This window comes from Quercus lobata, chromosome 10 (genome assembly GCF_001633185.2).
Source record: "Quercus lobata isolate SW786 chromosome 10, ValleyOak3.0 Primary Assembly, whole genome shotgun sequence".
NCBI classification, from domain to species: Eukaryota; Viridiplantae; Streptophyta; class Magnoliopsida; order Fagales; family Fagaceae; genus Quercus; species Quercus lobata.
Genome location: NC_044913.1, coordinates 26,898,881 through 26,905,685, shown reverse-complemented (window position 1 = coordinate 26,905,685; position 6,805 = coordinate 26,898,881). Strand labels below are relative to the sequence as shown.

General features: G+C 32.8%; 1 long non-coding RNA gene across 1 annotated transcript; it reads right to left on the bottom strand.

The window, feature by feature from the left end:
* Positions 1-5,310: 5,310 nt before the first annotated feature.
* Positions 5,311-6,805, bottom strand: LOC115962781. The gene is made up of 2 exons (XR_004085604.1): positions 6,725-6,805; positions 5,311-6,077 (listed from the first exon to the last, which is right to left on the bottom strand). It is a non-coding gene; the product is annotated as an uncharacterized LOC115962781 (long non-coding RNA).

The following is a 6,805-nucleotide window of genomic DNA, read 5'->3' as shown; positions in this document are numbered from 1 at the left end:
TTTTGTGAAAATGTTGTAAACATATCACTACTCTTAAGTGTTTAAACTTTATGCTTATAAGAACACTCACAACAGTGGTGCTAAGTAGCTATATTGCTATTTTTTAGCATCACTGATCACAAAATTCACGCTGCAACAGTGGAGGCATATCTAAAAAATTTAGATGTCCAGCTACAGTGCACATCTATAGAGATAGATGTGCACTGTAGCACAAAGCTAAAAAAAAAAATAGTATATTTTATTTAACTTCTCTCCCCCTTTTCCATTAAAATATTCTTTTTCTCTCCCTCTCTCTCTGCCTTCTCTTTCTTTTCGTCTCAGACTCAAGAGTCTCAGCCTCTCTCTTCCTTCTCTACCTCTTCCCTATCTTTTCTCTCTTCTTTTCACGTGATCGGCGATGGCGTGGGTCGGTGGGTTTCGTGAATGGCGTGATCGGCGATTGGGTCAATGGGTTTCATGGATGGTGTGATCGGCGATTGGGTTAGTGGGTTTCGTGGATGGCGTGGGTCGGTGGGTTTCGTGGATGGCGTGATCAGCAATTGGGTCGGTGGGTTTCAAGGATGGCGTGATCGGCGATGGCGTGGGTCGGTGGGTTTCGTGGATGGCGTGGGTCGGTGGGTTTCGTGGATGGCGTGGGTTAGTGGGTCGGCAATGACATGATTGGCGATGGCAGGTCAGGAGCATAAGACAAATAGTGGGTCGGCGATGGCGTGATCGATGATGGCGATGGCGATGGCGATGGCTGGTCTTCTCTCTCTCAATCAAGCTCAGATGGTGGGTTTGATGGTGGTCTGGGTTTATGTAGTTTTTGGTGGGTGGTTGTTCTTTGGCAGTGGAAAAGTGGATTGTGTCGTTTGTGTAGTTGTTGTTGGGTGGTTGTTCTTTGGCAGTGGTTGTGGATTGTGCCGTTTGTGGTGTTTTTTTGGTAGTAGTATGTATTATTTTATTGGAGTGGATATATTATTTTATTGTAGTAGATATATTATTTTATTGAGATGTATATATTATTTTATTGTGTTGAAAGCTAAAATAGATCCACTGCTGCAGCATGTGTGTAGGTAAAATAGATAAAGTAAGTTTTGGTGTTGCTAAATAGCTAAAATTATAGATCCACTGCTGTGGATGCTCTAATCAATATATATATATATATATAGCATGAGGTTATACTAAGTGACGCATTCCATGCAAAGAGAATTGAAATATTCTCAAATCCTACATCAAAGATAAAAACAAATTAAATATTGATTTTTTTGTTTCATTTGGTTCAATGTTTCAAGACTTTTTTAATTAACAAATAAATATTCTTTGTATCGTTTGGTTCAATGTTTCAAAACTTTTCATCCCTCACACATACACACAAAACTCTTTGCACTTTATTTCATCATTTTCACCTCTTGCACTTCTACCCTTTTATATATACCTACCCATAGTCCTTTATGCTATCTTATGTCAAATACACAGACAAAAAATGATGTCATTTATGTTCAATCTTTTTACGACATTTACCTAGTTCTAACATTGTTGTCTCATCTAATCTTAACCCACATGAGTTGGCTACAATCAAGGAAGGAGGGCTTACGTTTTATATTGAATAACAACAACAATTGCGATTTTGATGTTGAGGTTGGACGTTATGGATTTGTGGGTTTTGTAAATGATGTGATTGATTGTGAGTGTTTGTGATATGTATATATATATATATATATATATTTAAATTAAGGAGAAAGAGAAAGACACATTTTATATTAACTTTTATTCTATAATATTCCTCCAATTTTTTTTTTTTTAAATTCTCATTATTTCAATTAAATAATTATAATAGATATGTATGCGCAATTCATAATTATTGCTTTTTGTGATGAACCCATTTCTAATAAAGTTTTATAAAAATTATGCTATAATACATATATAACATTCTCTAAAACCATCTTATATAAAACATTACAACATTATCCTTACATCGCAGAGGTAACTTATTAGTTTAAATAAAATAACTTAAGCTTTTGTATTATTATTTACTTTTGTACTTGTCTAGTGCCTAAATATTGTTGATTAAATATAGATTAAAAATATCAAACCTTTTTGTCAATATTTACTGAATTTGTCAAGTTTAATAATTATAATTTTCATAGTACACGTATTAAGGGTATAAAATACATAATTTATATTAAATTTTTTTTTTTGTGTACTCTTTTATACTACAAATGATCAAATATACTTTCAAAACCTCTAATATAATTAAAATATCCATAAAAGAATTAAAATGACAAAAATAACTCCCAAAACCATCAAAATGATGAAAATACCTTTTGAAACATCTAAAATGACCACTATATGCCTCAAAATTTCAAGAATTGCCTCCTAAGTTTTATAAGTCGAGCAAAAACAACTTTCAAGTGTCATGTTTTAGGTTTAAATTATTTTTAATTATGCATGTGAAAGTGTAAATTTAGTTGATAGATTATATTAATTTCTTTTTAAATTTATGTTTGATATTGAACTCTTATTTTGATTATGTTTATTAGTGTAATTTTTTAAAATTTTAATTGTGCTTATTTTTTGGTGGATTTTAGTTTTCTAATATTAATATTTTTAAGTTGTGAATAAAGAATTTTATTTCATATTTATATAAAAATAAAGGAAAAGTGTGATTTTTCATTTATTTTCCAAATGTCAAAAAAAAAAATTCAATGAAATTGTTTTTAGACAAAGCATTATACACTAAAACAAACGGAGCATTAAATAAAGTGTGAACAATAAACCTATACAACTTATACGTTTAAACTCTCCTACTAAATTTATTTTAATTTTTTTTTATTTGCAGAGAGAGAGAGAGAGAGAGAGAGAGAGAGAGAGCAAAGATTGAATGTTTGGTGGCGAGGTGGCGATAAACCAATATGGGATGATGGCGATGATGGATTCCACTGTTGTAGCAAAAGTTTCTAACTTCCTTTTTTATTTTTTATAAAACAGGTTTTACTTCCCCCCCTCTCTCTTCCCAATAACATCTAGTCAACATAAGCAAATTATTTTAATTTCATTGTTTGTCACCTAACTTATCCACTCACCATGAATATTTTGGCACAAGAACAAAATGTTAAGTATTAAAATGACACATTTAAAAGGTTAGAAAATATTTTCAAACATGGGGCAATAGGTTAGAAAATATTTTCAAACATGGGGCAATAGGTTGAGGAACAAAGCGATAATTAAATCTATTATCTATTACTGTTCTTTTAGAATACGCTCCTACTTGTGGTGTAGAATTGAAGAATTTTCAAGTTCAAAGATGCAGATTCCTAGTAGACAAGATTAGATTATATTCTATTTCTTTTCCTTTTTAAATGGAAAATTTGATAAGATGCTCAAAGGAATTCTCTATTAATTCTACACACTCATACTTTTTTTTTTTTGAGAAATAATTACAACATGCTGTTAATCTCGTAGCTTGAACCCTTTTTCTCCTAGATCCCCAAGCACTTTGTGCATGGGGAAGTGCCAATTCAGTTACAAGGTCTTTGGCTACACACTCATACTAAACTAGATGGCAATGTTGTGAGAGAGGTATAACATGGAAAGTGGTTACATTTAGATCTCAGAGTGAAAGAATAACTGATCCACTTCTTCATTTGAGTGATTTTTCTCCCCTTTCAAGATTTAAGAAATTAAACTACTTGCATTGCAACCATTCTCCAATAATTGTTTTTAGTACCTACGTTTCAAGTTACTTTATAAAGAAATATTTCGAATTATCTTTGGAAAATATTTATATTCCATAACCACCTTGCAATATTCTCTCCCCCCTCTTGGTACATTTTGGCTACAAAGGAAATTATCGAAATAATCTAATGAAAGTGGTCTGCAGTTTTAAAGAGCATACATAGATAGTTAAATGCTTATGTCTTCTCATCAAAAATTTTATTTATTTAAATGAAAAGAAGGTGAGAAAATGAAAACTAAAATGCTAGAAGTGTTGTATGTAGGGGTGTTTGCGGTGCAATGCAGTGTGGTTTTGGGTCATTTTTAGCACCGCATGTTGTAGTGCAGTTTAAAGTTTAGCCAAAATTATAACCGCACCCCATCTCTTTTTTGCAGTTACATGTGCGGTGCTATGTATAAGATGTGATTTGAACGGTTTGAAATTGATATATTTTTCAAATTTTGGGTTTTTTCTACTAAGTTCAAAATTAATTTTTCCCTTTGTTTTGGGTCAAGTTTTAAACTATTGAGTTAGTCTTTCTTTATTTTGGGCTAGCTATCCTAGTTAACACTTGTTAGGGTTATCAAACCTTCTTTTTTTTTTGCTGTTGTTGTTGTTGTTTTTTTGCCCTTGGTGCAGTGCGGTGCGATTTGTGTGGTTTTCTTACTATAAAACCGCAAATTGCACTGCACCATGCGGTGCGGTGCGGTGCATTGTTACATGCGGTGCGGTGCAATTTTGCTATTTTGCAAGTGGTTTTAGTGTGTTTTTTGCAGTTTGTGCGGTTTGGTGAACATCCCTAGTTGTATGCAATAACAACCTTCTTAATCAAAATATTTGATTTTAAATCACTTCAGCCTCTTCTCTTTCAAAAACAATGTCATGTTTGTTATTGATATCACGAGTTAATAATGGTTTAGCCGTTTCAATTTTGTAAAGAAGCTAGGCAGTGAACTCTTGAAGGTGTTATATCATCATAAACCAAACCACATGCTTAAGAGAAAATGTTTCAAGTGGTCGGTAAATTATCCATTCATGCATTGCTTACAATGTTCATGATCACCAACTAGTTAAAATTTTTAATGAAAATGTCATTTGGATTGACCTATATATTGTGCTTTTGCTCTACTAAGGTTTCCACTAGCTACCTATCTAACTCGATGCTATAGATCTCAATGCTTTGTTGTGTATGAAAAATTAGCACTTGTAAGAAAGCCTTAAGTTGATGGAAATAATGAATTTTTATTACTTAATCATTATTCTAACAATGTGACTGAAAGACATTTGTGAGGGATCATAATCTCTTTCTCTAATTTAAGAAAGCAAAATATGCTTAAAGACATTAAATGTGTTAAATGAAAATATCTAAAGGTGCATCTCATCCTGAGGATAGTACCAGATGGAATTGACTAAGCAAAGATAGAGTGAAAATGATTGGTGAAGTTTGGTTTGGTCAATAAATGCCTTGCAAGTATGATATTATAACAGAATGCAAAACTTTCATAAAGTATTAGATTTTCCAGAAGATTTTGCATTCAGCACAATCCTTTACTCTATCTTAGGTTTATAATCAAAGGTCACAAGGAATCGAATATAGGAACTCACAAGAATGACAAAAGACAAACTTTTAGGAACTTTGGTAGTCATAATGGTGCTCTCTATATGATAAAAAATTTCGAATCAAACATTCTGGTGTTTTTGGCGAACTCAAGTCAGAACCATATTTTGAATAAAAGGTGTAACTTATATATTCTTGAAAAGCATAATATATGCCATTGCAAATAAGCATCTTTAAGAAATATAATTCCTAATGATATTGATTGAGGCTTAACTTGGTTATGGTCAACTAGACACAGCCATATATTTCTTGATCTTCTTTGTAGATTTCCCTTCTCCACAAATTTCAAGATGCAAAATGACCCAAAATGGCCCTTCTCTCACTTGCAAGTGGTACCTCCTCCTTTAGGAATCACTTTATAGCATAGAATCAGAATTCTGTCAGACTTCCTCTCTTCTTGGAGTAGAAAAGAAAGGTACTTCCCTTCTTCATAAATGGGGTTTGAGCCTATCACCACTTCTCCAGATTAATTTTCCGATATAAATCTACATTAATTTTCATGTATGTTTCAAGATTAGTGTAAGAGTTTCAAGTAAGATAATGTAAAAGGAGTTCTAAATGACCCAATTTTAGCACTTTGAGATGAAAGAAATAAATGACACTTGAACAAACCACATGGGGAAGATTCCATCATGCAATTGGCACCTATGAAATTGGTTTGCCAAAGGAAAAGGGCATGACCCCAGACAAAATTAGACCTTTCATCATTTGCAAACTTACCCATCTTCCATAGTGTTTCTCTTCCCTTCCTGATCCAAACTGCAAAACATAGCAATAAGACTATTAGCACATATCTGAAAATTGTTATCATTATTAGGGTATGTATATTACAAAAGAAAATTGGGAACATGATTGACGAAAAGAATGACGGAGGAAGAACAAATAGATATATGATTGTGCATAATACAAAGTAAAATCAGGTAAACCATTTCCTTTTGGATGAATAATTCAAGTTAATCACTTCATACATATGAGGGTGAAATAAAAAAGGAGTAAAGAAATGCAGTAATTAAGTAGTGAATGAGGGTCAAGAGCTTAGAAACTCAATTGGTTGATATCTTCTGGTGTTATTCAAATTTCTTCCCTCTTGTTGTAACTATCGATAACTAATGAATTAATGAAAAAAAGAAAAAAGAAAAAAGAAAAGAAGTAAATAAGGAGGGGAGAGGGGTGAGGGGCTGAAGGTGATGACAGAAGCATAGAGAGCACAAAGGAGTGAGATGCAACCATGCACATCATCATCTGTGCTCTCTATCTTCTGTCAACAACATCACCAGTGCCTCCTCTTCCCCCCTTGTCCTCTATACCCTATAGGTTTTTTTTTTTTTGAGTATTAAAAAGAAAAAAAAAAAAAACACTAAACATAGTTGCTATAAAAGGAAGGAGAGAGAGAGAGAGAGAGAGACTCATAAGTAGTTGGAGGATGGTCTATAATAGACTACCAACGGCCTGTATTTATAGGAGAAAAAAGTGTACACCTAGCTGCT